General features: G+C 46.3%; 1 protein-coding gene across 2 annotated transcripts in view; it reads right to left on the bottom strand.

Moving 5' to 3' along the window:
* Positions 1–3356: 3356 nt before the first annotated feature.
* The window catches only part of TSHZ2 (teashirt zinc finger homeobox 2), a 421574-nt gene continuing 398353 nt past the window's right edge, over positions 3357–26577 (bottom strand). For both annotated transcript variants that reach the window (XM_077335642.1, XM_077335643.1), the window contains exon 3: positions 3357–4072. The gene's annotated coding sequence lies outside the window, so the exon portion shown is untranslated. The remainder of the gene's footprint in view (positions 4073–26577) is intronic.

Genomic DNA, 26577 nt, shown 5'->3' with positions numbered 1-26577 from the left:
AAAAGGAGGGTGTTTTTGGGGGGCGGGCTGGGGAGAACAGAAAGTTGCAGTGAAAGAGGGAGACGGAGAAGTTTCTTTGCTCTTGCTGCCTAGGATCCAAGTCATGATGTTCTACCAGAACTCTACCCCCTCGGTCTATTACCCCATGGGGAATAGCTCTAGGTAGTTTATGATATACCATTCTGAATGCTTCATAAGGAAAACACATGAGGAGGGCTGTCAAATAGGGACTGGCAGATTCCTCAAGATTTGGGGAAAGACCTCAGTGAGATATATTGCCATGGGAAAAGTGGGATTTGGCGAGAGAAGGGTCTTCAGGGAGTAATGATGTCATAGAGCCTCCCCTCCAGAGCAGCCATTTTCTTTAGGGGAACTGATCTCTCTCGTCTGGAGATCAGTCGTAATTCCAAGAGGTCTCCAGGCCCCACCTGGAGGCAGGAAACCCTCCTGGACAGGGGTAGTCAACCTGTAGTCCTCCAGATGTCCATGTACTACAATTCCCATGAGCCCCTGCCAGCATATGCTGGCAGGGGCTCATGGGAATAGTAGTCCATGGACATCTGGAGGACCACAGGTTGACTACCTCTGCTTCTTGGAGACAAATAATCATCAAAACGTCAACAGGCCATTGCTGGTGTGTTGCGCTGGGTCACCTGTTGTAGAGGCTGACTAAACGGAATGAGCCGAGCAAGAAACCTTGGTAATATTTAGCCTGCATACAGAATCAATATGGGCAGCTGACAGTTTGCAAGAGGGTTTTGCCACTTCACACAGTAAAATCCAGTTGCCCAAATGCACTGGAAGTGCATTATTTGGTTTTTGTGGAAGTGCCCAAGTGACAGCCCAAAGCTTTTCACCTGCAGTCCCTCAGTGAACGATCAATCAGGGCAGGGCCACATTATTATAACCTTATGACAGCCTGCCTAAGGGGTCGCTACTAAATAAAAATGGTCCCATCGATCCCACAGCCTTTTGCTCCAGGTTTCAGTTTGCATTGGCATCCACTTCAGTCTTTTACTTTGGGATAGCTTCACATCCCCCAGAAATATTGCCCATGGCCAATGGGTTTCTAATGCTCAAATGTTGGAATCTGGTGCGTCCATCAGCTGCCTGGGTGAACTACGGTGCATTTCTGCTAGTGATGAACAGCTTTTGAGTTATCGGATCAAATCGCACAACGCATCCACAATTTGTATCTATTTCAGTGGGAAGCTGGCCTGTGCATGACACATTGACATGAACAGAGGGACACAGTTCTCTGCGGGGTGGGGGGTAGGCGGGACTCACGTTTTAACCAATTGCAGAAGAGACTTCCTACAGTGTTGCACTCCTCATCCTGCCCAAGGTGACCTTCAGAATAAATGGCCCACACAGTTTTGGCTCTTGACCAGCAATAAACTGGTTTCGAGTTCTGTTCGCCATTCAAAATCAGACCCATTGTTCTTGGGAAGTGATTTACAGCTGCAAAATTGACTCCTATAGAAAAGCGGTGGGGGGGGGGGGAGAAGGAGGGAGGGATATCCTGGATTAGAAATTGATTCTCCATATCCCCCCCACACACACACACACGCACCCAAGAAAGAAAGAGAGCTGCTTCGTCCCCACCCCATCCCACCCTCTTTGCAATGCAAAGCCCTGCGCATGGCGTCATTCCATTCTGCAATTCTAGCATGGCCTTGGAGCAATCTAACAGCTTCAGAGGAGCCCGGTGCTAATGCACTGATTCTGTTTTAATAGAATTTTGTCATCAACGGCCAGTGGCTCACCGCCGCGCCTGCATGCTTCAATCTTAACCCATCCGAAGGCTCCTGTTCGCTTCCAGTTGAGCTCCGTTTGTTTCCAGTCGAATAGGTTAAGCAAAGACAGACTTCACTGTTCTCAATTCACTTTATGATCCTCCCATCATAAAAAATAATATCAGCACCTTGCTTTTCATGTCAGAACTACATTTGAGCGGCTATTCCCTATGCCCATGAGTAAATCCCATAAAAGCTGCCCCGTTGTACCATTCGCTCTTTTTCCTTGTGGGTGATTGATTGATGGATGAGTGCTGACACTTCAATGAAGCTATTTCGGCTGCCATCTCAATCCGATGATGTGAGGGGTATATTTTCTGTCCATGCCTCATTACTTCAGAATGACATTCCTGGAACTTCATTTACTTTTCCCCTCCTTCCCTCAAGCGCCATATTTTTTCCCATCTAGGTTATGCATGCCATAAAAAAAGCAATTTGCTATTATATGTGGCATAAGGGCAACGCTTTCCCTAGGAGGTAAATAAGAAGGGGATTCTTCCCCCCCCCTTTCTCCTCCATATGGAGCTTAGGGATCATCTCACCATTTCTGTGACAATTCCAACACAGGACATTTCTGCTCTTGGAAATGGGGGAAATACTATACACGTGTGTGTGATCTAGTTGTACATGCATCCAGGTTTCCATTTTATTTTAGCGCAACTTGATTTGTTCCTCTAAGAATTCCCTCTTGCCCCTCCAAACATTTCATATTTATGCCTTGTATAAGGAATTCCACCTATGTTTTGAGTAGTCTGTTTACAGCTTGATCTAGTCTTCTTTCAAGATGGGGGAAAAAAAACATCCTTAAGTGCACAGACAGACTGTCTCTAATAAGCTGGCTTTGTTTGGGAAATGCTTAGCTGGATCAAACATGAGCTTTTACTTTTATTTAACCCTTAGAAACAACCCTGGGAAGTTTCCCCCATTAAAAACCATCTCGGAAGCCTTTCAGAGCTGACAGAGAACCTGATTTTAATCTGTGTAGTACAGTATCCCCGTTAATAATAACATATAATTAAGACATCCGTTAAAAATCCATAATGTTAATTTAATGGAGAAAATCTAATACAGTTCTATTGGAATTTTTACGTTAAATTAACTTTAACGGGCTTTTAATGGATGTCTTAATTAGATCTCATTATTAACGTGAATATTCCACAAATTAAAACGGGGACCTCAAAAGTTTTAATGGGGGGAAAGTCAAAACAGCCAATTTGAAATAGTCTCCTCTTCCATTCTTCCAAACCCAAACTTAGCTCCCGTTAGAACTAAGGTGGATCTTAAAAACAGGGGAAAGGCAATCCTGGCCACCTTTACATCAACAATGCTCTAGACTGATTCTTTGGACAATAATGGCCAAGTTTACTGTTGCATTGACCACGCATTTGACGTGCACACTGCCTGCGATGCCACCTGTGGAGTGTTAAAAACCACAACCATTGCTTTTTTGCTTGAGAAAAGTCACTCCGTTGCATACATCTTAAAATACACAGCCATGGAGATTTTAAATCTAAAAAAATAATAATAAAAAATATTACAAAGAAAACACAACATGAATCATGGAGCTGAAAACAATCCATTATCAACAAATCTTTGGCAGCAACATGGTTAACCATAACTATTGGAACAACTTGCTGGGAAGATGAACGTTTCTGGAGTTTTTTTTGGATTGGGATATGTTTTAACTTAATAATTCTTCTCCTTACGGTGATGTATTGATCCCTAGTGCAATGACTGGACCGGGCAACCCAGGTGCATCTGTACTAGCAGCACTGAATTGAAACATTTCCTTTAGACAAACTATCCCGGAGGGGTTATAAATAGGAAACGGACATTACCATGAAGAGCAGAGCTTCCCGTTTGCCTGCATCTTGTGGAACACGTCTGGACATTAAACTATGAAGAATTATACTATTTTTTTCCTGTCGAGTGTTACAAATTGACAAAATAAGTACATCAATGTTCTCAGTCATTATCCGACTTCAGCGGTACTTTGTTTTAGTGACAGCAAAAAGGGACAGTGGAGACAAGACGGCCTCGGCGCAGTTTATCAATGGAAATCTAATATCGTCCATAAGCAGGGGAGTGGAAATCAATACTTCATTACCAAATTGTTAGTGAGGATGAAGAAGAATAGCTGGAGATTTTTTATTATTCTTTTGGCAGTCTTCTCAGTCCGGGTTGTTGGAAGTTCAATGTCAGGAGTAGCGCGGCGGGCGGAGGTGGGCTCTGGGTGGGCAGTCAGGGTGGGAGAGCTGGGGGTTAAGGCATTGGTCCTGCAAGCAGAAACGATAAAAATAACAATGCACACAAGAATCCAACCATGGCTTTCTTTTAAACAGCTGTGGACAGGTTAGCTTGGAGAGGTTTCCCCAAGTACCAGTTTCAGAACATAGGAAAATGAGAGTGGAGATAAACAGAAGGGTCTCTGTTGCGAGCATCCAAAGTGCCTTATACCGAGTCTCTGCTTGGTCCATTCCAGTTGGTCTAGTCTCCTCTGACTGGCAGTGGCCCTCCAGAATCTACAGTGTAGGTCTTGTGCATCATCTCCTAACTGGTCTTTTCCAGTGGCAAGGCCAATGATTTAACCTGAGACCTTCTGTGTGCAAAACAGATGGGAATACAAGAACAGTCCTGCTGGATCAGACCAGTGGTCCATCTACTCCAGCATCTGGTCTCACACAGTGGCCATCCAGTTCCTCTGGAGGGCCAATAGCAGGGCATAGAGGCTATGACCTTCGTAAGAACATCAGAAGAGCCATGTTGGATCAGACCAGAGGTCTATCTAGTCCAATATCCTGTCTCACACAATGGCCAACCAGTTCCTCTAGAGGGCAAAAAACAAGTCATAGAGGCTAAGCCCTTCATAAGAAACAAGAGAGCCCTGCTGGATCAGGCCAGTGGTCCATCTAATTCAGCACTTGGTCTTACGCAGGGGCCAACCAGTTGCTCTGGAGGGCCAATAACAGGGCAAAGAGGCTGAGGCCTTCATAAAAATATCAGCCTTGCTGGATCAGACCAGTTGTCCATCTAGTCCAGCATCCATCTCATACAGTGGCCAACCAGTTCCCCTGGAGGGCCAGCAACAGGTTACAGAGGCCAAGACCTTCCTGGGCACTGGGATTCTGAGGCTGACTGCCTCTGAACTTGGAGGTTTCCTTAAGTCAGCAGAGTAATCAGCCAGTGAGAGACCAATCCCCCATGAATCTATCTAATCCTCTTTTACAGCTGCCTTAGCCTGTGGGTATCACACGATTGTCTGGAAACCAATTCCATATTTTAATCACTCGACATGTAGAAGGATTTATTTTTGTCCATCCTGAGCCTACTGCCCATCGGCTTCACTGGAAACCCTCAAGTTTTAGTATTTGGGGAGAGGAAGAAAAATGTCTCTTTGTCAACTCTCTCCCCACTCCGTGCATAATTTCATAAACCACTCTCCTTAGTAATCTTTTTTCTAAACTGAAAACACAAGACTCTTCAGCCTTCCCTCATAGGGAGGGTGCTCCACCCCCCGAATCATCTGGGTTGCCTTCTTCTGTACATTTCCCAGCTCTGTGAGGCATAACCTCTCCCAGATGCCTCCTGAACTCTTCAAGACACTGGTGGTGGCCAATGGAGCTAAATATAGCTAGCACTCAGCCTATCTCAGGGACTATCTCTATTTCCATATTATAGCTTTTAAGTTCATTAATCCATGGGAGCCATTTGATTAATGGTGGAGTCTTTGTCCATGGCAAAGGACATTCCTCAAGGGACAAGAAGCCTAGCTGTAGCAGAAAAGGTGCATTTCCCCAGAATAGAAGAGCTGTTTTTTATACCCTGCTTTATACTACCCAAGAGAGTCTTAAAGCGGCTTACAAATGTGTACCCTTCTCTCCGCAACAGACACTCTGTGAGGCAGGTAAGGCTGCGAGTTCGCTCAGAGAACTGTGACTGGCCCAAGGTCACCCAGATGACCTCTTTTCCATGAGTGGATCAGATGAATAAAGTCTACCGCAAGTCTGCCAATCAGACACAGATGCATACCCAGAATCCTTTTCCATTGGTGACCCAACAAAGCCTGAGCCTATATACCTTTATGAAGCATTATAAGTAGTTTTTATTCAAAGAGGTTTTGACGAATAGGGAAAGGGGGGGCACGCAATAATCCCTATATTTTTACCCACCCATAGTTCTTAGCATGGGGCTAGCTATGTCAGTGGAAAGCACTGTAAAGACATGGTTGGCTTATGATGGGGTAGCCTTTCTTGACCTTTCTTTACCATTGAAACCCCCTGAAACTTTCTTCAGGCTTTGAGAAACTCCAGAAGTTGCATAATAATGCAGACTGTGATTGAGAAGCTGTGGCCCTTCCCCTCCCTCCCCCTCCAGGCCCATCACTGGCCATTGGGAGGGAAACATGACATATGGATATACCACCAGATAAATGTTTAACACGAGGGAAGGCCAAGGAGGACTCTCCAGGGCCAGCCTAGGTTGAAAGGAGTGGAACTAGGTCTGAGGCCTAGGGCCAAGGTGACAATAGTCATTTCTTCTGTCCTCACCTCCGAAAGGGGAAGCACCTGGAAGATTTATTGTTGTAAATTGTGGAAAGCTTTCCAGGAACCCCAGAGCTGAAGTTCAAAATATTTTATTTTGGGAAACCTTGGCCTCACTGTAGAGGTGAAATTGACAAAGGTGCTTAGAAGATGCTAGAAACTTCTGTCCTGGGATACGGCACTTCCAACATCTCTCGTAATTGGTCCCTGAGTGTAGCCGTTGTGTAGGCAGCTATGGAGGTGTCTTCTTCACTAGCTGGAAGGATGTCAGTAATATTTGGGGGAAAGCATAATTTTTGAACTGAAGCAGAAAAATACTCCCTGGTGATTTGTTTTTCTAAAGCGTGCTTTCAAACTTTAACAAAGGCAAAACTATCAACATTTTTTATCATGCCTTTCCTTGAGGAGTGAACGGTATCCAAAAGAATTTCCCTGTCCCAAGGTCACCTTGAGAGCTGAATAGCTAAAGGCTTAACTACAGTTGATGTTAGTTCAGATCACAGAGTCATTCAGAGGCCTCCTTGCTTCCCGGCCCCTGCTGTGTTGAGGCCCAGATGCATTCAGGACTACAGCACACAAGCTGTTTCTGCACTAGCAATAGCGTTCTTGTTTGCATTTTGAGGGGGACGACTTTTCCATCTTTTTCCGCCTTAAAATTCGCCTGTCCAGGTGCAGTTCTGAATTGCCGTCTGACTTATTGCACGTTTTGCGAAATCCTAGTTACAGCAATTTCATCAGTCAAGGCAGAGTCTAATTCGGGGCTGTCCAATGCAAAAATGCATGCATTCGTTTTTTACCCTGCGCCCGCAAGTTTGGGATCAGTTGGGCTCGTCCCTTTCCTCATCATCATCCTCCCTCCCCCATCCCTTCCTCCCCTGCCTCCATTCTGAAAAATCTGCCTTAATAAAAGGGAGGGGTGATCATGTTACATCGCTGTTTCTAAGTTAAAAAAAAAAAGAACAGTCTTGCACAGCAGTGTTATAACTCAAAGTTATTTTAAAAATTACCTTCTGGTTACTTTGGGAAGACACAGAATGTTGGGATTAAGGGGCGCAATGAAAACAAAGGTGCAAACAGGCACACATTATTTGAAAAGGGGAAGGAAGCAATGTGGAATGCATATCGAGAATTTCAGCCGGGGAAACAAGGGGAAGAAAGCCCAAATGCGGAAAGGATAGAGTGGACTCACAGCACCCAAAGGAAATACAAAGGGAGGCTAAAGCAAGGTATGTCTCCTACTGCGGAAATGGTCAAGCGGACAGAACTCCCTCCCCCCCCCCCCGACCTGCACTATTTCCCCTAATTGAAACCCCACCAGGGACCTGCTATTTGCCTTGCAGAACAAATGGGACAAATAGCGGCTTCCTGGCACCATTTCAGGTTAGGATTATGGTACTAGCAGAGGTCTAATCCCATTCCCTTTCCGCACCATGGTCCCAACAGGAATCAGGCTGGATGCGCAGAGCTCTTGAAACGTATTGGCCAACCCAACTGGAGGTCTTCGCAGGAAATAAAGAATCCAAGTCTTCCAGGTCTGACTCCAGCCACTAGACAGGTAGACTGCAGGGCATCTCCTAACCCAGTGGTGCCCAACTCCCGGTCTGGAGACCGGTCCCGGTCCGTGGATCAGTCGGTACCAGGCCGTGGCTCCTCCTCGTCCTCCTCCCCAGCTGCTGCCTTGGGGGCTGACCTGCCACTCTGCTACCGGCTCACCTTTGGTGCTCTCCAGCGGCCACCATGGCTGGGGCTCCCCCTCAGCATGGCACTATGCAGCTGCGGCTGGCAGAGCCTCACAGCGGGCAGCAGGAAAGCAAGTGGAGCAGGGGCTCAGGCAGTGGTAGCGACGTCCCTTGGCAAAAGACTACACCCCCCCCCCCGGGCCTCAGTAAAATTGTCAAGCATTGAATGGTCCCCGGTGATAAAAAGGTTGGGGACCACTGTCCTAAATGATGCCAGCCTCCGTCTGCAGGATCTAGTTGCTGCTAAAAACTTAGCAAACCACCCGCAAAAGCATGCCTGCATGCTACAGTCCCGCCGTTTCTTAAGTGACAACCACAAGATGGGATCATTTGTGTGTCCTCAGAAGCAACTCTGAGATCACCTGCTGATTGAGCCTTAAAATAGCATCCCCGTCCCTGATCTTTGGCCCTCATGTCAAATCCTGAGGAGTCTCATTTAGCGGAGGGGAGGAAGAAAAGTCTCTCATCCGGAAGTGCCCTCGGTGACCTAGATTTAGCTGCTCTGCACAAAATGACGCCGTTTCCACCGCTCTTTTCTCTCGGCACAAATGCATGCTCCGTAGCAAACAAGGGGCTCTGTTTCTGTGGCCAGTGCGCAAGGCAGGTGGGAAAAAGAAAGAGCTGCTTAGCTCCTCACTGCCACTTCCTCTTCTGCCTTTCCCACACGACTAACAAGCACACCTCCACCTTGGCTGGGGGAAAAAAGGCCAGACACGGGATGCAGAATTGAGAAGAAAAGAAGTGGGTGGGCCGAGAGCTGTAGACTCCCTTTGGGCCACCTAGGATGGCCAACCCCCAGGCAGTACCTGGAACTATTACAATTGATTGTCAGATGACTGAGATCAATTCCCTTGGGGAAAATGGGTGGACTCTGCCACCACTCTGGGATGGTGGACTCTGCCAAATCCCACCTTGCAAATCTCCAAGGATTCCGCAAGACAGAACTGTCAACCCGCAGGGCCATTGCTTCTCTTATGTAAGTGCTTTGCAATTCAGTGGCAAATGCAAGACTGGGAATCGTGTGCTTGCCATGGAACACGTCATTAGACCCTGGCTGTGGCTGTGCTTTGATTTATTTGGAATGTATATTCCTCTGCAGCCTGTTCCAAGTGCTTCTCAAGGCAGCTTGCAATTAAAAGCCATTGTACAAAAGGCAGGGCGCTGCAAAAACACCAGTAGCACAAAACAAAACTATCCAGAAAAAAATTTAAGGAATCTGATAAGGAAAAAGAAAATCCTTAATTCAAAGCTTGGGGGACAGTGTGTTTTAGGCCTGTGCCTAAAGAAAGTAATGAAAGGAGGAGGGGAATTCAAACATGAGGTATGACCACACAAAACTCCTGTATGACAAATCATAGAATCCTAGAGTTGGAAGACCCCATCCAGGCCATGTAGTCCAACCCCCTGCTCAATGCAGGATCGGCATAAAGCATCCAGGATAAGGATCTCTCTAAATGCTGCTTGGAGATGGCCGTTGAGGGGGAGCTCACCACCTTCTTGGGCAGCCTATTCCCCTGCTGTACTACCCTGGACATGAAAATCCCCCCTCCTCCAATATTTAGCTGGTACCATTCTAAGCCCAATACTGTGGGTCCTCTCCTCTGCTGTCAACAGGAACCTTTCGCTGCCCTCCTGTGACATCCTCAAAGGCCCCAATCTTGTCCCCTCTTATCCTCCTCTTCTCCACGCTGAACATTCCCAAGTTCCTCAGCCTTTCCTCGGAGGGCTTGGTCCCCAGGCCCCGGATCATCATAAAACAGATAAACCATCTCTCCTGAGTGCAAATCCTCTGAAGGAAAAATTGAGGAGAATTTTGTTGTCCACCTTATACATGAGAGGGATGCAATGGAAGGCAGAACTATTGCATCTTGTGAGATAGACCAGTGGGTCTGAAGAAGAAAAGTAGGTTTTACCAGAAGGAGTCTCAAAGCAGCTTACAATCACCTACCCTTCTTTTCCCACCACAGGTGGCTTTTGTGAGGTAGGTGGGGTTGAGAGCGTTCTGACAGAACCGTGACTGCCCCAGTTCACCCAGCAGGCTTCATATGGAGGAGCAGTGAGGAATCAAACATGGTCCTCAAGATTAATGACTCCTGCTCTTAACCGCTACATCACATTGGCTCTCATATGGAAGAGATCCATGGGCTCCATACCCATTATCCTGGCGCTCTCAGCTCATATCCCCAAACTGGTTTCTGTACCCTAAACCAGTGGTCCCCAACCTTTTGATGGTCGGGGACCGCATCCGGGGGTGGGGAAGAGCCGGTGGCCCGGGTGCTGCGCATGTGTGTTAGCTCCCCCTGGTGGTGAAAATGCGCATGCGCGTTAGCTCCCCCTGGTGGTGTAAATGCGCATGCGTGGAGCTGCTGCGCATGCGTGTTTTCACCACTAGGGGTGCTAATGCGCATGCGCGGTAGCTCTGCGCATGCACATTTGTGTCCACCGACATGCCGGCGGCCACGCATGCCTTTCCCCCCCGGTAGCAGCAAGAAGCCAGCCGGCCCGCGAGCGAAGCGACCGCCAAATCGGCTGCTTCTCTCGTGGCCTGGTGAGCTTCTTGCTGCTGGGGTGGGGGGAGAGGCAGGCATGGCCACTACCGAGGCCTTCACGGCCCGGTACCGAGTTGTGGACCAGGGGTTGACAACCCCCGCCCTAAACAGCTTCTACAAGAGGGGGCATGAGAGATTTTCTCTCTCCCTCCAGCTATCATTTTCCAGATCAAAACTGCCCTTTCTCCAAACTTCAATTCGCCCTAGCAGAGTAGGAAGACAGGTGACCCTTCTTTGCCTGTCTTCTCCCTTCTGCTAGGGCAAATTGCAGCAATATGACTGCTAATAGGTAAACCCTGTAGCCGAGGACCAAACTATTGCTGTCAGCCAGGACAGCTATTCAATCTGCAAGTGTGCCTTTGAACAGGTGTCAAATGATACCCTCCTGCTTGCACTGTCCTTGTGTCACTGGAAGCGATGTCACACTGTTGTGTGACACTGTAGGGAAAAGGCAGTGGATTCCCAGTCACCTTGATTCTGGTGGCAGTTTTCATAAGAGAACCACCATACCAATCTCTGCGGCTCCCTGTGCTTATCCCAGTCCCTTCTTTTAGCCAGCCTAGCTGTTAGATTCCTTGCTGCCCAGGATTGGTGCGACTCAGTTTTTACACTATCTGCCTGCACAGATTTTCACGTAAGGATTTTACAGCGAAACGGACTTGCATGTCCCTTCATAGAAGGTTTCCGCTTCATTCCTTCTGCAGAATGTTGGTGAACATTCCATGACCCCCCATCAGTTTCCCCACTAAGTTTGAAAAGCTTTGCTGCTGCCAGTACCAGTTCCCTCTGAAGCACATAACAATATGGATGATATTACAAATACATTACATTGTATAGCTGATTGAAAAGCTGTCCAAGCTGACGTGGAAAGAAATGAAATCTGTCTAAGTTTAGATTTCTCTGCTGAAGGCTTCCCCTTACCAGGGGTCACATAGGGGTTCAAAGTAGATCAGGAATATACCGAACCGATACCTTTCAACTAAGCTTTGAAAACAAAAAAAGTTATTTCCCCTTTCTTTCCTGAATGCGCTTCTGTAAAATTTTCTTTGCTGTTCCCTGACAAGTTTCCTAAATCACGCCAGCTTTTTGCTAGAGGAGAAGCTGGTATTGGCTGCAGGAATCTCGGAATTCTGAAACAATAAACACGTGTGCCAAAATTTATTTGGAAGGTAGAAGATAAAACACCTACTTCCGTCTACGGGGTTATCCTTCTGGTAGCCTTGAAACGCCAGCAGCAAATTCCTTTGGGTGCCTACAACCCAGTCAGAGAGAAAGCCGCTTCCCACAAATATATAATTCAGTTCAATAAGAATATTGGCCTGACACGGAACTTGAGAAATGAAAATCTAGCAATAGCAAATTCTGTCCTAAGAGCTCAGCAGGGGTCAGCCTTAATTTCCAAAGGCTCATAAAATGATCTCGTGCAGCATTCTAAACCTTGTTGGCATAGCCGTCCTACATGTCTCCTCCGGCGGGTCTTTCTGTCAAGAGGGCGGTGCCACTGAGAAAGCCCCATAGTTCTTTTGGAGGCCAAACACACCTCTCAAGAGGAGGGTAACTCAGGCTAACAGGTAGCATTGGATTGGTTGAAACTGGGTTCTTGAAGGAGAGGCCATCCTTCAAACGAACAGCCGGTGCTTCAGTGTAAAAGTGGAAGGTGTTCCGTTTCAGCCACTGTCTTTGCATAGGAGATTTTGGATTCTGTAAGATATCCTTTGAGATCACAGAGGTTCTTGGGACTGAGGCCTGCACCCACTCCTGTACCACTGCAGTGGGGGAGAAGTTGCATCCCTGAATTCCTCCCCCAGCCCAATCCCCCCAAGGTCCTGGCAGGCAAAGAATCAGGATGTCAGGACAGTTTTCACTGTCCCCTGGCAGGGGCTCATGGGAATTGGGAAATGGGAATTGTAGTCCATGGATATCTGGAGAACCACAGTTTGGCCACCCCTGTTCTATGGTATCACATTCTCACTCAGTAGGGTTGCTAGGGGTTGGGGATGGGGAGAAAGGACACCACACCTCTGGCATCATGACAAACCACTATGGTAAAAAAAATAGCTTGAATCCAAGTATACTATGTTGATGTCACATTGGTGACGCAATGTGATGTCACTTCTGGGCATTCACTGGAAGTGATGTGGCATCATCAGTGTGATACTGTTTTTTAACACACACCCCTCTAACTCTCAGTGGGCCAGCAGGAGGTTCCTCACTGAAGAGACACAAATTCCACCATCCCCAAGTACAGGCCCCAAATCTGCAAGAATTACCCAAGCTGGAGCGGGCAATCCTAGAACTGATCTCTGTAGTCAGGACTCCATGTGCCACCTGGAGTTTGGTAACTCTAGAAAGGAAGCAATTCAACCAGAATTTCTTTCAAGGCGAGCCAGGATTTGAATGACCAGTTCCGAATCATACTAAGATATCTTCCTGGCCTTAACCAGAGTTAGGGCCTTTTTTGGCTTTGACTCCATCCTGGTGGAATGAGTTGGAGGCTGGGAGTTCAATCCTAGCAGCCGGCTCAAGGTTGGCTCAGCCTTCCATCCTTCCGAGGTTGGTAAAATGAGTATCCAGCTTGCTGGGGGGTAAAAACTGTAATGACTGGGGAAGGCACTGGCAAACCACCCCATATTGAGTCTGCCATGAAAACGCTAGAGGGCATCACCCCAAGGGTCAGACATAACTCGGTGCTTGCACAGGGGATACCTTTACCATCCTGGTGGAATGAGTTGCCAGTTGAAAGCCAGACCCTAATGGTGCTGTCAAAGTTTTACAGGGCCTGTAAAACAGCACTCTTCCACCAGGTCTATGGTTGATGCCGTGGTGGCCATGATCCGATAGGCCTTCCCCCTTTCTTTTCCTTTCTCTCCCCCTTCTCTCCTCTTTTCTTCCATCCTCTCCCCCTCACTAGATAATCTCCACCACCAAACAAAACAAGTCTGAGGGACAGGGAGGGAGGCCTGGATCAAATGTTCTATCAGTTTTTTTTCCGCTGGCCTCAACCGTAAGCTTGGCGGAAGAGCTCTGTCTTGCCAGCCCTGTGGAATTCTATGAGCTCCGTCAGGGCCATGATCTCCCATGGGAACTCATTCCACCAAGTAGGAGCCAGGCACAGAAAGGCCCTACCTCTGGTTGAGGCCAAGTGTACTTCTCTGGAGCCGGGGACCTCCAGCCAGATTGAATTAGCTGATCAGAGCATCCTTCGAGGGACACAGTCAGCCCTTCAGGGACATTTGCTATCAACAAAACCATTTTATGGGTTCCTACAAGTGGTGCTATGAGCCTCTTGTGGCACAAAGTGGTAAAGCAGCAATATGCTGTCTGAAGCTGTCTGCCCATGAGGTTGGGTGTTCGATCCCAGCAGCCGGCTCAAGGTTGACTCAGCCTTCCATCCTTCCGAGGTCGGTAAAATGAGTACCCAGCTTGCTGGGGGGTAAACGGTAATGACTGGGGAAGGCACTGGCAAACCACCCCGTATTGAGTCTGCCATGAAAACACTAGAGGGCGTCACCCTAAGGGTCAGACATGACCCGGTGCTTGCACAGGGGATACCTTTTCCTTTACCTTTACAAGTGGTGCTAGCTAAACTCATAGGCAAGGAAAACAGCTGGAAAGTGCTCCTCCCCATATTCAACACCGAACGATGGCCAGGAGCAGCCCAGCCTGTTCTCCTCTGCAAAACAAGGGCCTCGAAGCCTCTCCGGTAAATTAGGCTAGGCAAAGGGAGCCTGCATCTTTGAGTAATGAGACTGGGAAACTGGGAATGCGTTTTCCACTCACTCATTTCTCACTGTATGGCATTCCGGTTTCGTGACACTTCATAATAAATCACGGCTTATCACTCACGGGGGAACGTAACACGGCTCAAGTTAAGATTCGTTAGCGATTGTAAAGAAGAAACATGAATTGCTCTATATCAGGGCTTTTTGATCATCTCCCGCCTCGCTCCAGGCATTCTTTTTTATTGTTATATTTACTGTAACTGTTGTTTAAGGCATAAATAAAAGAGGAGGGAAGCACGGAAAATATGAATAATGTAAATAAATTTATTTGTCTTATTTATGCGTTGATGTAAGCATTTGGCAATTACTCTGCACAGCAGTTTGTATCCAGAATCAGAGTGGAGGAGCGGGAGAGAGAGCAAGAGGGAGCTGCAGCAGCAGGCAAATTTTGTGACTGGGAGGCTATTAATAGCAGGCAGTGCTGATCCACACCTTGCCGGGGAAAGAGGCCAGCTGCTTCTTTCGAGAGGCAGGTCAATTTGCAGGGGAGAGAAAAGTTCACCACCCACCCAGGGTTGCCAACTGGCCGGCTTTCCACTGGCAGGACCCATATTTCCTCCTTCTGGCCAGTTGCCAGTTCTGGCCAGGAGGTTTTCCTCAAATGATGGAGAGACCAGGAGACAAGTCAGCTGAGCTGCACCTTTTAAGGGCTTTGCAGCATTCGGCTGGCAGCCAGTCCTAACTTTCATTTCCAGCCTAGGCTTTTCTGTTAGGCAAAAGCAGCTGCAGAGAGAGAGAGAAAGTGGTGCATACTTTTAAATGAATTAGTGCTTTCTGTTGGTTTTGCCTTTTAACCTTTTGATACCTTACAGCAGGGGTAGTCCAACTGCGGCCCTCCAGATGTCCATGGCCTACAATTCCCATGAGCCCCTGCCAGCAAACGCGAGGCTCGTGGGAATTGTAGTCCATGGACATCTGGAGGGCTGCAGTTGGACTAACCCTGCCTTACAGGTTCTGCCACGGACCTTGTCAATTTTCCTCTTGGAGGGCTCTGCACCAGGGTCGCCAACTTCCAGGTGTGGGCAGGAAATTTCTAGAATTACAGTTGATCTCCAGATGGATTGCTTGTTATTTGCTTAAAACTTTTGTTCCATTTCCCTGGAGAAAACGACTGGTTTGGAAGGTATCCTGCATGGCATCAGACCCTACCAAGGTCCCTCCCTGATCCCCCCCCCCATCCCGGAAATCCCCAGGCATTTCTGAACCCAGAGTTGGCCACCTCACTCTGTACAGATTTGTGCCTTCTGACAGCCAGGGGGCAGCAAGCCTTGCTTGAGAACGAAGGGCCTGGGAAACTGAGCAGCTCAGAATCCCGACTTTCCCTCTGCAATAGAGCTGCTAGGCATGGCCAGGCAGCCCACCAATATATGATGAAGGAGGTGGTACCGTTTCTGGATAAAGGTGGGGGAGCTCCTGGAGATCTGGGGATAGAGAGCGGGGAGGACAGGGACGAGGAATGGGTATGAAGTGCATTATTGCCATTCGGGGTTCATGACTTCTTAGGTTTTGATGCAAGGCAATAGAGAGTCAGCAACCCCAATTATTCCAGAAGACCCCCTCCCCTCTTGCCTTTCAATTTACTCCAAGCCTTTGATTAACCCCCTGATCAGGCAATCAGGTCTGAGGCTAAAGCAGGTTAAGTAGATAACTCGGGTTATAGGTTTTCACTTGAATGCTAAAGCTGGGCAGGGGATGAGGGATGCAGATGAACGCCATCGCTGTTACAATTATTGTAAATCATTGGTTTTTATTGTCATTTTATGGTTTTAGGGGACGGGTTTATGTAAGCCGCCTCGAGCCTTCGGGGGGAGGCGGGGTATAAATATAATAATAATAATAATAATAATAATAATAATAATAATAATAATAATAATAATAATAATAATAATAATAATAATAATGAAAGATCCTTTGTGTCCGTGTGGATTTCATGCGACAACTACATGGGAGCCAATATTGTAAACTTGAGAGTGTCTTATAAAACTCACCTCTAGAGCCAATTTTTTTGGGGGAAAGATGGTTGGCTTGCCAATCCTGATCCCATTGAGAGGAAGCTGATTTTATCCATTAAAACCTGGGCGTTACTTAATTATTTAGTTGTGGGTTTTTAAATGAACATCTGATAGTTCAAAATGAAGTTTTAAAAGGCTCAATGATAAAGGTTCATTGTATACTGTATCATGCCTTTTTATGTCCCAGTGTGTTTTAGTGGGGTTTTATTGGGGTTTTATTGTGGACAAGCTGTACTCCGCCATGAGCCGGTTCTGGGAGTGGTAGGAAATAAATCTTAATAATAATAATAATAATAATAATAATAATAATAATAATAATAATAATAATAATAATAATAATAATAATCTATTAACCTGTTTAATTCATCCAAGCTGGTGGCTGTCACTCTCAGCTTGCAGCAGTGCTTGCAGCAGTGATCTCCAAAAGTCAATTATCTATGATGTGGTCTTCCTTTTGTTTGTATTGAACGGTTTTTTGTACAGCGCATGAGAATGTGCTGTTAAATGAGAGCCAGGCAAATGCAGAGAGTGGCGGTCTTTGGAATTATATTTTAAGCTGTGGGTTCCAAACTGGACATTTTTTATATTACACTGAAGGTTAGTTGGAACAGCACTATACAGATCTTCTTTACCAGCTGGCAAGCCACTCACTGTGAATCGCCATGAGCCAGCTGTGCTGGGAGTGGCGGTATAGAAATATAATTAATAAAGAAATAAACACAATTTTATGCATTCGTGCTTATTTAAATAACTTGAACACTGAGGGAAGACCTTTTAGGTCGAAACGTGTTTGATCTCAGTTCCATGTGCAGTTGTGTAATGATATACACAGGATACAATTGCCAGGATAAAAATTTTAACTTGAGCACTTTATTGTAATAAATATTTGCATTTTAAAATTATTCTCGTAGCTCAACCTTCAGGTTCCTAACTTGAGTTTACTGCCAATCCCTTTCATAGGGCCACCAGAGTTCTAGTATTGTGGCCCAAACGGGTCAAGTTTTCAGTTCCCAACTGGGAGGCTCCAGTTCAAGTCCCTCCTCCATTCTGAAATTCACTAAGTTATTCCTATTTCTCAATAAATACATTCAATACTGATAAATCCATTTTGTACCCTGAAAGAATTCTACAGAAGTTGTCAATATGCTAGGAGCCGATACTGCATGCGTATGAGCGTGAAATAATTATCTATTTAATTAATTATTACAAATATTTACGTACCAACCTTTCCACCCTAACGCTGATTCCCCAGGGCAGTTTTATCCTATTTTCAGGGCAGAATTAGACAGTCGGTGGCTCATTTTGTCACAAAACAGGGCCAGGCTGCTATTGGAAGAGGGGGGAAATATTTGACAACGCTGTTAAGGCAACTTTGCTAACGATTTCTGAAGAACCTCCAATTGAGGTCTAAATGTCTTCAATATCCATAAACAACTCTATACTGTCCAATTAGGAAGACAAAGACATAGAGACTTGTCAGGAAGATTTGCATGGCTAAGTGTCTCAGATCACAGAGATGATGAGGGATTGTTCGAGAGGGAATTTCGGGGAATGGGGGGGGGGAGGAAGTGTGCACCGCAGAGAACGGATCGCTAGCATTACAATATTCTCGAGCCTCACACCTTCCCAGTTACTGGCAGGTTTCATTAATTATGCCAACATTTCCCTAATAGAATCCCCCTCTCTTAGCCTTATCGCCACCTTCCCTCTGTCTCCACGAAAGGCACAACTCAGCAGCCTATACAAAACTGGGCCGCCCGAAGGCCTGTTAAAACAGAAATGAAGAAATAAACAAACGTGGCAGCACAGAGACAGAAGGTGAGGGCGGTCGTTCAGGAGAGGCGGGGGAGCTCCGGAACGAAGCCTCAAATACGCCTGAAAATGGTATAAACTGAACCCTAGGGATTAAACGCTGTGGCAACCTTAGGGGGGGATATACAGGGTTGCCAACCTCCAGGGAAGGCCTTCCGAAAATTTATGCCCAGAATTAAACTTTGTTGATCTTCAGGTTGCCGCTGGACTCAGACTTTGCTCTGTTTCAAACCAACATGGCTACCCGCCTGAATCTAGACACAAGAAGAGGCAGGTTGCAGATGACACGTTACTATGTTCCCCATGAGAAGGAAGGACTCCCTGGAGAAGAGCTTAATGCTGGGAGCGATTGAGGGCAAAAGAAGAAGGGGATGACAGAGAATGAGGTGGCTGGATGGAGTCATTGAAGCAGTCGGTGCAAACTTAAATGGACTCCGGGGAATGGTAGAGGACAGGAAGGCCTGGAGGATCATTGTCCATGGGGTCGCGATGGGTCGGACACAACTTCACACCCAACAACAACAACGACAACATGTTCCCCATGTTCTATGTAAACCACCCTGAGCTGAAAGGGGAGGGCACTAACTTAACTCACTAAACCAATCAATTGATCAATCAATAAAGTGATGTCACAAGGCCCACTAGATAGAAATCTCCCTATTGGGAGACCACAGATACTATCTACTCATTCCCATTAAAGTTAATGCAGAAGTGTTTATCCTAGTAGCACATATAGCATGTGCTATGGGCCCCGTGGTTTCAGGGCCCCCGCAGTGCTGTATGGTTAGGGGACTGTCACACTGATAGTTTAGGGGTCTTCATACTTATGCAGCTTGTGAACCTCAGGAATGAAAAAAGGGCAATATGCGTGCTCCGTTATTGAGCATGTGTGCTGATCCCAAGCCGCAGAAGTGTGAAGGGCTTGCACGTCCCACCTGGCTTCGAGAAAGGTTTTCAGCAAGGTGAAGTCGTGTCTGTTGCTTCCAGAGTTCCAACTCTTTCTGGGAGGGGGACCATAGTAATATGTAATAGGACCTCGCCGTGACTTGAGCAGCACAAGTAACAGTGTCAGTTGTGCTCTACTAAGGCCCCACAACTGGCTCTGGTACTAAGGGCCCCATGCATCCTTAAACCTGGCCTAAGATAATGTTTGGAGCATTCTCTGCTGCCCTCAGGTCTCTTAGTAACTAGTTTTTTTGAATCAGCTACACTGACAATTAGGCTTGACAGTCTCATCCTGTGCCACAAACTCAGAAGCCCCCCAAACTGGTTTCCACCTGAAATCCATCAAGAAGAGTCTCGCCTCTAATTTGCAGCCGTTTGCTATAGTCAAGAAGGGAAGGGGTGGAGGGAAAGACCACGCGAACCTTCCCGAATCATCACCGATCCCATCCGCCTCCTCCCGTTCTATGGATGGCCAACTGTTCCCCGTGATTTCTATTACATTTTCTACCTATTATTTCATGTAATGGCATTCCTTAAATTTTAAATTAGCTCCGAAGAATAACAATAATTGAATTCCTGCTGTTTTGTGTACATCGAGGGTGACAGGAGCTAATGTGATAATTTAAACTGTAAATGAGTCTTCACTTTGTGTTCATTAATTACAGCTAATTACTGAATTACAAACCTTCTTGGTTAGGCACTGTTATGTATTCATGTAGCATGTTAGACCTCCAGCTGGTAGAAAACTGTTTTATAGACTTACAAGCTGACACCGGAAGCTACCCTAGGAACAATTCCATTGGGGGAGGGAACCGAGGGATGGGTGCTGGAAAGGGGTACACACCAAGGATCGAATGCTCAGAACATAATCAAAGATTAAAAAAGAAACAATTAATGGATCCCAAACCTTGGAGGAAAGGATTCCGAAAAATCAACCTGAATTTCTGAGACGTCAAGATGGATAGTGTGTGTGCACATGTATTAATTTTTTATTTAAAATGTGCATGCACCCACTCCAGGGAAGGAGGCTTATGGCTTAAAACGTTTTTTTTTATTGCATCAATTCAGTTGCAGAATTAAAAACCTATCCGTAGCATCAAAATATAGACAACTGAATAGCTTAAAAAAAAATCAGCTTTCAGATGACAAAATGAAGTTAAAAAGCCAACTCTTAACTAAAAACCTGGGTGAACAGAAATGTTTTGGCCTGGCCCCTAAAAGACTGCAAGAGTCACCTCAGGAGCAAGGTTGCCAACTCTGGGTCAGGAACTACCTGCATGTTTTGGGACTGAAGTTTGGGGAGGGGAAGAACTTCAGGAGGCTCTCAGGAGAGCCAGTTTGGTGTAGTGGTTAGGAGTGAGGACTTCTAATCTGGCAAGCCAGGTTCGATTCTGCGCTCCCCCACATGCAGCCAGCTGGGTGACCTTGGGCTCGCCACGGCACTGATAAAACTGTTCTGACCTAGCAGTGATATCAGGGCTCTCTCAGCCTCACCTACCCCACAGGGTGTCTGTTGTGGGGAGAGGAAAGGGAAGGCTAATGTAAGCTGCTTTGAGACTCCTTCAGGTAGAGAAAAGCGGCATATAAGAACCAACTCTTCTTCTTCTTCTTCTTCTTCTTCTTCTTCTTCTTCTTCTTCTTCTTCTTCTTCTTCTTCTTCTTCTTCTTCTTCTTCTTCTTCTTCTTCTTCTTCTTCTTCTTCTTCTTCTTCTTCTTCTTCTTCTGCCATAGAACCCACCCTCCAAAGCAGCCATTTTCTCCACAGGAACTGATCTTGGTCACCTGGAGGCTAACTGAATAGCAGATCTCCAGGTGTCACCTGGAGGTTGGCAACTCTCCACAGGAGATCTGTTTCTCAAGTGAGGCAGCACCATGGTTGCTATACACTTTGCCTTGGGAAGCCAGAGCACCCAAACCAGGGCATCTGATACTGACCTTAACTGATGGACATGTTCCAATGCGAGTAGATGGTCCATCAAGTCAAGCACCATGCTGCAAGACCATTTAGGGCTTTAAAGGTAAGCCTCATGAATGCACTCAGAAACGTATTGTAACTGAACAGTCTTCAAGAGCAGCCCTGTGTGTAGTCCATTCAAGTCATCTGAGTTGAATGGGCACAGAATGGGGATAACAATGTCTATAGCTATTTTCCAAGAAAGACTACAGGTGGCACACAAACCAATGATAATAAATGGTGCTATTGCCACAGGGAAGGCTTGATTAAAACAACCCCAAACCCCTTTGATGGAATTCCTAAACTGTGGGCCTCCTACCTTATGGGCAATGCAGCTCCAACTAGAATAGTTGGACTCCTTAAACCTTAATTAGTTTCACTTGGGTGTTGTCTGGATTGATTTTCAGTTTATTGCCTGTCATCTAGCCATTTTCCTTGATATTAATTAATGTTCAGGAGGTGTTTGCTATAACCATTCATGCTGATCCGGTAAGAGAAGTTACTGCAACTTCGATGGAGGAGAGCCGTATGAATGCATAAGTAGAGATGTAGGTTTCAGAAAGATTCCAAACCATTGGGGAAACACCCATGGAAAAAGATGAAATATTTATGTTATTATCTAACCTAAACTTATTTTACTGCTTAACAACATAAAAATGCGTAATTCGTAATTGATAACCATTTAATATAAAATTGAATGAAATAGCTGGCACATTTATGAAATGGAAAATAATTAATAGGAAGAATGGCTAATAATTACTAAGCAAAAACGATGTGTCTGGCCATAGGGAAGGGCTCACTGGAGGGAGAGCTGGGGAGGTAGCAGTGAGTTTCCTGCATTGGGCAGGAGCTTGGTCTAGATGACCCTTGAGATACCTTCCAGATTTAGCCTCTATGTTTCTATTTTTTAATTTCTTTCATTATTTATATTATTGTATTCCACCCTTAGAGCCTCTTGTGGCACAGAGTGGTAAGGCAGCCGTCTGAAAGCTTTGCCCATGAGGCTGGGAGTTCAGTCCCAGCAGCCGGCTCAAGGTCAACTCAGCCTTCCATCCTTCCGAGGTCGGTAAAATGAGTACCCAGCTTGCTGGGGGGTAAACGGTCATGACTGGGGAAGGCACTGGCAAACCACCCCGTATTGAGTCTGCCATGAAAACGCTGGAGGGCGTCACCCCAAGGGTCAGACATGACTCGGTGCTTGCACAGGGGATACCTTTACCTTTACCTTTATTCCACCCTTCCCTGACACCTCAGGGTAGTTCACATCAAAAATACACAAATTAACACAAATTCTCAAGGTTCCCAACCCCAAAGAGGTGAAACGGGCCTCAACCAGAGCCAGGGCCAAAAAGGCTTGGTGGAAAACTCTACCTGAGAAGATCAGGGCCCTGCAGAACCTTGTTTGTTTGTTTATTTACTAGATTTGTTTCCCTCCACTTCCAGGCTAGCTGGCTCATAGCGGGTCACAAGATAAAACCCCACAATAAAATCCCAATTAAAAACCTACCCTTATAGTGAAAACAGCTCAAACTCCCAACCCACCCTTCTCCTATCAGCACAACTGTACCTCAGGGGGGATGTTAATAGGGGTGAGCCACATGGTCTGGTTGAACCGTGGAAGGGGCCCACAGATCTTCTCTGTTCCAGCCTCCACCAAATGTCTGGTGGAAGAGCTCCATCTTTCAGGCCCTAAGGAGCTGTGTAAGCTCCAACAGGGTTCTCAGCTCTTCCAGGACCTTATTCCACCAAGTCGGTGGAATTAGTTCTGCAGGGTTCTGTAAAACAGAGATGTTCTACTAAGCCTACGGTTGAGGCCTAGAAATAATATCAAGACACTGGCCTCCGTGCTTTAAAATCTCCCCTAAACAAGCTCTCAAAGAACTTATATGGACCCCCTCAGTTCTGCGATCCTCTAACTCCCACAAAGAGGTGGAGATTTGACGGTGGAATAGACGGGTTGGATTTTAAACTTAATTAATGAACGTTAGAGTTCTAAAACCTATTTATTAACGTTGTGTATTTTAAACTTTGGAAGCCGCCCTGAGCCTCTGAGGAAGGAGGATTATACATGCAAATTAATTAATTAAGTAAAACCTCATACAGTTTATTTTTTGATTCATTTCTAGATTTATATATCACTCCTCTCGGTTATCCTGTCTCAGGTTGGTTAGATATTTAAAGTAATTAGACATTTAAATGAAACGTATTTAAATGTGAAACAATTTGTAAGCTGACCCTCTTTCCAAAGATTAAAACTCACTGTGTGTGTGTGTGTAGATTTTAGGCAGGGAAAACATCATTCCTTGAAGAAGACGAGTTGGTTCTTATATGCCGCTTTTCCCTACCCGAAGGAGGCTCAAAGCGGCTTACAGTCACCTTCCCTTTCCTCTCCCCACAACAGACACCCTGTGAGGTGGGTGAAGCTGAGAGAGCCCTGATATTACTGAAGAAGAAGACTTGGTTCTTATATGCCGCTTTTCTCTACCTGAAGGAGGCTCAAAGCGGCTTACATTCGCCTTTCCTTTCCTCTCCCCACAACAGACACCCTGTGAGGTGGGTGAAGCTGAGAGAGCCCTGATATTACTGAAGAAGAAGACTTGGTTCTTATATGCCGCTTTTCTCTACCTGAAGGAGACTCAAAGCGCCTTACAGTCGCCTTCCCATTCCTCTTCCCACAACAGACACCCTGTGGGGTGGGTGAGGCTGAGAGAGCCCTGATATCACTGCCTGGTCAGAACAGTTTTATCAGTGTCGTGGCGAGCCCAAGGTCACCCAACTGGCTGCATGTGGGGGAGCGCAGAATCGAACCCGGCATGCCAGATTAGAAGTCCGCATTCCTAACCACTACACCAAACTGGCTCTGCCCGTTAAGCCTGGCAGAACGACTCTGTCTTCCAGGCCCTGCAAAGATCCTGCAGGGCCCTGATCTCATTTTCCAGAGCTTTCTACCAGGCTGGGACCAGTTTTACCTCCATGGGCCTGGGGATTCTGAGCCTGTTTTGATCATTTGATGATCTTAGTGCGCTCTGGGGGATGGGGCATAACGGAAGAGGTAGTCCTACAGATACGCAGGCCCCAGATCATTTAGGGCTTTGAAGGTAAGAACAAAAACCTGGAACCTGATCTGGTCTCCAGTCTGGGAACAGTGCAGCTGGGAAGCAACAGGTCAAATGAGAGCTCTCCGTTGTGTCCCAGAGAGGACCCGTGCTGCTGCACTGTGGACCAATTGGAGATTCCGGAGCAATTTCAAGGGCAGCCCTGTGTAGAGCGAGTTACAGTAGTCTAGCCTAGAGATGACCATTGTACAGATCATGGTAGCTAGGTCAGATGCTGACAGGTAAGGTACAAGTTATTGTGCCTGACGAAGGAGGTAAAATGCCTGGCAGGCGACATTTGCGTTATATGGACTTCCATAAATAAGGAGATATCCATCACATCCAGACCTTTGAGAGTGCCTGAATTGGACTCCTATGAGTATACCAAGACTACAGAGAAAGAACAGCTGCACCGCACGCTATTTGAATACACGGAGGCTAATTTTGACCAAGTGAGAGGCAAGTAAAAAAAACAGAATTTGAAAATATGAAATAATAAATTTTGTCATAAACAAGATGAAGGTTATTTGAACAATACCAATTGTGTAACAGTGTAGTGGCTCAAGTGTTAGACCACGATCTGGAAGAGCTGGCTTCGAATCCCTACTCTGCCATGGAAGATCGCTGGGTGACCTTGAGCCCGTTGTACATTCTCAGCCTAACCTACCTCAAAGGGTTGTTGTGAGGGTAAAACAGAGCAGAAGAGTAGGATTTGAGCCCCTTTGGGTCCCTATTGGGAAGAAAGGCAGGGTATATAAAAAAAGTAAAGAAATACAGAAATCATAGCATGCTTGGACGTCAAGCCATGATTTGAACATCGGAAGCAGTGCATTCTTCAGCCTTGTATGATACAAATTGTGGGCAGAATTAACCACATTTCAACAAGAAACATATCTTTGCAAATTTGTTACACATGTCTGGAATGCTGCACACACAATGGAATGATAATTAGGTAATCCCGATGACTGAAGACAAGTGTCTTCAGATGTGGTGACTGGAGCGACTAAGTGCCATTCAACAAACACTTCCCTGGGAGTAAGTCCCAATGAATTCTGGGTAGACCAGTTGAGGATACCATGGTGGAATATCTAGAATAAGCAAAGCCTTATCTTACGTAGCGGTTTAGAATCATAGAGTTGGAAGGGGCCATACAGGCCATCTAGTCCAACCCCCTGCTCAACGCAGGATCAGCCCTAAGCATCCTAAAGCATCCAAGAAAAGTGTGCATCCAACCTTTGCTTGAAGACTGCCAGTGAGGGGGAGCTCACCACCTCCTTAGGCAGCCTATTCCACTGCTGAACTACTCTGACTGTGAAATTTTTTTTCCTGATATCTAGCCTATATCGTTGTACTTGTTGTTTAAACCCATTACTGTGTGTCCTCTCCTCTGCAGCCAATGGGAACAGCATCCTGCCCTCCTCCAAGTGACAACCTTTCAAATACTTAAAGAGGGCTATCATGTCCCCTCTCAACCTCCTTTTCTCCAGGCTGAACATTCCCAAGTCCCTCAAGCTATCTTCATAGGGCTTGGTCCCTTGGTTTCTTCCTTTCAAAAGAGAAAATGTTGCACTGGACTTTTATTCAAAGCTCCACAAAATTGGGGGTGGGCGAGTTGTCAGGGATTTTAAAAAAAAAACTCTTCCCCCAGTTTCCTCACCCTTTCCCCATGCCTTCACACCTTTGTGCACATGCAGCCTTCACTACAAGTAGAGGAGAATCGGCTGCTTGTATCGTTACCCTACCTGAGTGTGAGTTCCCTTGTGGTTTCTACTCCTGGGAGGGGACGGAGCCTGCACACCTACTTGCATCCTTTATCCCCCCCCAGCCCTAGAATAATAGAATAACAGAGTTGGAAGGGCCCTCCTGGGTCATCTAGTCCAACCCCCTGCACTATGCAGGACACTCACACCCCTATTGCTCATCCACTGTAACCTGCCACCCCCTTGAACCTTCACAGAATCAGCCTCTCCGTCAGATGGCCATCCAGCCTGTTTAAAAATTTCCAAAGATGGAGAACCCACCACCTCCCAGGGAAGCCTGTTCCACTGAGAAACCGCTCTAACTCTCAGGAACTTCTTCCGAATGTTTTGACAGAATTTCTTTTGAATTAATTTCATCTCATTGGTTCTAGTCCATCCCTCTGGGGCAAGGGAGAACAACTCTGCTCCATCCTCTACATGGCAGCCTTTTAAATACTTGAAGATGGTTATCAGATCCTCTCTCAGTCATCTCCTCTCCAGGCTAAACAGACCAAGCTCCCCCAACCTTTCCTCATACATCATGGTCTCCAAACCCCTCACCATCTTTGTTGCCCGTCTGTTAACATGGGTGGTGATGTCACTTCCAGAGATA

Source organism: Paroedura picta, chromosome 4, assembly GCF_049243985.1.
Source record: "Paroedura picta isolate Pp20150507F chromosome 4, Ppicta_v3.0, whole genome shotgun sequence".
NCBI lineage: Eukaryota > Metazoa > Chordata > Lepidosauria > Squamata > Gekkonidae > Paroedura > Paroedura picta.
This window is presented reverse-complemented; position numbering and strand designations above follow the sequence as displayed.